This window comes from Myotis davidii, unplaced genomic scaffold, assembly GCF_000327345.1.
Source record: "Myotis davidii unplaced genomic scaffold, ASM32734v1 scaffold181, whole genome shotgun sequence".
NCBI lineage: Eukaryota > Metazoa > Chordata > Mammalia > Chiroptera > Vespertilionidae > Myotis > Myotis davidii.
In genome coordinates this window covers 2,690,740-2,694,349 of record NW_006291504.1, presented here as the reverse complement: position 1 = coordinate 2,694,349, position 3,610 = coordinate 2,690,740, and positions in this window count along the sequence as shown.

The following is a 3,610-nucleotide window of genomic DNA, read 5'->3' as shown; positions in this document are numbered from 1 at the left end:
CCCCCCCCCGACCACCCCCCTCCCTCCTCCCTAAAAATCAATGAGGACATCTTCGGGGACAGATTTAAAAACCGTCCGAGAAGCCCTGTTTCCAATGAGCCTTCTCCCTCAGACGCTCAGGCCCGCTCCCCTCCCGGCCATGGTGTGTGTGTGGGGGGCGCCCACCAGCCCCTTCGCCTGTTCTGAGACCTGGCCCCCCCGCCCCCCCAGGTTAGGAGACACAGAAGAGGCAGCTTCTGCCCTTGTGAGGTGACGGGGAGGACGCTGCCCCCCCCTGCAGCACCCAGACGGGCTTTGCCGGCTCTTTCTGGGTCCACCGTCCATCCTGGCCCTTCCTGGCCGTTTTGAGAAGTGAAGCTTTAGTGACTCAGGCAGGAAGGGCGGCCGGACACGGGAGTGCCACCCTGTGGCGGGAGCGGGCATCCCGCCCAGACGCAGCTGTAAGCGGGAGGAGGGAGAGGACGGGCGGCTGATGATGGGCAGCAGGAGCTGAGTCTTGTGGAGCCTTGTTATCTGCCGGACGCAGGCCCAGCCCTCCCCACGGGCTAGTTTATTTAAAACCCACACGAGTGTGGAGGAGGTGCCGTTGTCATCCCCGCACCCCAGGGCTGGGGGACAGAGAGAGAGGAGCCGGGGTCCCTGGGCAGCGAGGCTCCCGCTAGCCCCCAGTCTAACAGTCTTGATGTATTTCCTCAGCAGCAAGAGAAGGAGCCCTTTCTGGGGCAGACCCCCCACTTTCAGGCTATTTTAATTTTATTTTTTTATATAATTATTGATTTCAGAGAGGAAGGGAGAGGGAGACAGCAACACCAATGGCTATTGATCAGCTGCCTCCTGCATGCCCCCTACTGGGGAGCCCACAACCCGGGCATGTGCCCTGACCGGGAATCGAACCCTGACCTCCTGGTTTGTAGGTCAATGTTCAACCACTGAGCCACACCAGCTGGTCTTAAATGACCTCTTTTAAAGGGACCTAAAAGGCAGAAACAGAACCTGAGGCATCAGAAGGCAGTGACCACAGGAGCAGCGGGTGGCTCGGGGCCTGAGGCAGCAAGTTAAGGCGAGGAGGCTGTAGGACCCAGAGCCTTGGAGGCGGCCCGGAAGCTGGCGCCGGCTCATCTGGCGGGTGGGCGGAGGCGGCCAGGTAATTTCCGGCGGAGCTGGATGAGCTGGAAAACGGGACCCACGGGTGCTGCTGGGTGAAGGGCCATCGCTGGGACACCAACAGGAAGGAGCGACAGGTAGGAGAGAGCCCTCCCCCCCCGCCCCCCTGTCCCTGGTCCCCCTTCAGGGCTTCCATCAGCAGCACCTGCAGGAAGCTAGCGGGTGAGGGAGCCGTGGGTTTGCCCATCTCAGCCCCCCGGCACCCAGGAGAGGGCGGGGCGCGGCTCTGTTGCTGAGAACAGTAGCGTAATAAGCTGAATACTGGAGGCCATGGCGTCCGAGGCCGTGATCAGGGCGCCGAAGGACAGCCCCACCTTTAGTGGGGTCCCCCTTAAGACCAGGGGTCCCCTAAAGCATTGCCTGGAACCCCAGGACAAGAGCGTAGGAGGGACCCCTTGCGATTTTGTTTCCTTCCTCTCTCCTCCGTGGCCTTCCCCCTTGCCTCCTGCTCCCAACACTGGCCAAATCGGGCCCGCTGTGTTTTTTAAATAAAGTTTTATTGGGACACCCCCCTCCTATTTGTTTATGGGAGTTCACTTAGCAGAACTCCCACTGCACAGCCCAGCCAGGGTTCACCGCGTGGGGGCGTCCTATGCCTTCAGGCGGCATTCGCAGGTTCTCTCTCTGCAGCACCTACACATCTGTCACTCCCTCCTTGGCACAGTCTTCAGGAGGGAGGGGGCAGAGGAGCTAATTAGGGAACCAGGTGACTGCCTCAGACCTCCAACCTTCCCCAGACACCTGCCCCACTCCCCATCCCACCCCCTGGAGGAAGCTGGAGCCTGTGGCCAGCACACTTTCTCTCTCTCTCTCTCTCTCTCTCTCTTATTTTTAAAATTTGATTTCAGAGAGGAAGGGAGAGAGAGAAACATCAATGATGAGAATCATGGGCCAGCTGCCTCCTGCACGCCCACCCGCAGCTGGGGATGGAGCCTGCAACCCCGGGCAGGTGCCCTGACCGGGAATTGAACCCCGACCTCCTGGTTCATAGGTCGACGCTCAGCCACTGAGCCACGCCGGCCGGGCACACTCTCTCTTTTGAGAAACTATCAAAAACCATTTGCAAATAACTGTGATTCTGTGATTGCTGTAAAATGGGGAGTGGAGGGGCGGGGAGGGGGGAGCAGCACATTTTACAATCACAGCGGTGACTGCTGGCTCGTTCAGTTCACGGCGAGTGCACGTGTTTGCCGAGGCCCCTGGAATGTGTTTTCTGGGGGTCCCGTCCCCAAAGCTCAGGCGCACGGGCGGGGGGCCCCGTGGAGCTGGGACGTCTCCCAGGAGAGAGGGTCTTTCTCCATGTGAATCCGGATTCGTGTGCTGATGGGCTCATGGTAAAGTCCCCGTCCCCCTGCAGTCCGTGCGCGGCGGTGTGGGGAGATGTGATCGGCTCCGTTCGGATCCTTGGCAAATGGGATAGAGACGGAAGGGACCAATTTTCAGCACGACAGACACTTGTCAGCGCCAGACCGTTACCCAGGGCAAGTCATTTGCGCGCTGTCGCGAGGAGGCAGCTGCAGGGTGTTGCAGGCAGACACGCCTGCAGGGGGGGTTGGGAAATGCCGCTGTAGGTGTGACAGGCGAGCCCCCGCGGGAGGGAGCGGGCTCCTGTCCCCAAGGGAAGATCGGCTCAGGGAGGTGCATGTGCCCAAAGGATTTACTCTCCTGCCAACGGGCGCTCTGTCTGCTCCTGTTCATACACACAACTGGGTGGTCTTTAAAAATCTATATGTTTTTATTGATGTCAGAGAGGAAGGCAGAGGGGGAAAGAGATAGAACCAGCAACGATGAGAGAGCATCATGGACCTGCTGCCTCCTGCACGCCCCCCACTGGGGATGGAGCCTGTGACCCGGGCCTGTGCCTTGACCGGGAATCGAACTGAGACCTCCTGGTTCATGGGTGGATGCTCAACCCCTGAGCCACACAATGGGGGCCGCACCGTGAGATCTTATGAAATAGATGAGTAGTTAGGCTGGGTAGACATGGTTTTACTGAATGTTCGCGTTTATATGCCAGAGGAGGAGGAGATTTTGGGTGGTTGTTGTCGGCGAAGGCGCTGGAACAGCTGGGAGGGGCTCGAAGGTAGAGTTTCAGAGGAGATGTTTCCCTGACTCTCCGACAAAACCCGCCCTTGACTCTCGCTGGCTGAGCTGCTTACGCTCCTTTCCGAGTAACAGAACACTCTTCTCCCGTTACTCTATGGGGAAGCCTCTGTTTTGACATAAAACCAAGAAGCATCTCCACTTCTTACACTTTAGTTTCCTCACTTCTCAAAAAATAAATAAAATAAATAAAATGGTTCAGTTAAATATCACCGGAGGGAGGGCTCCTTCCAGGCGGAGCCCTTTGAACACTGCTCCCGCCCTTCGCATTTAGAAAAGCGTGTTGCACGCCCCCCACTGGGGATGGAGCCCACAACCGGGCCTGTGCCCTGAGCGGGAATCG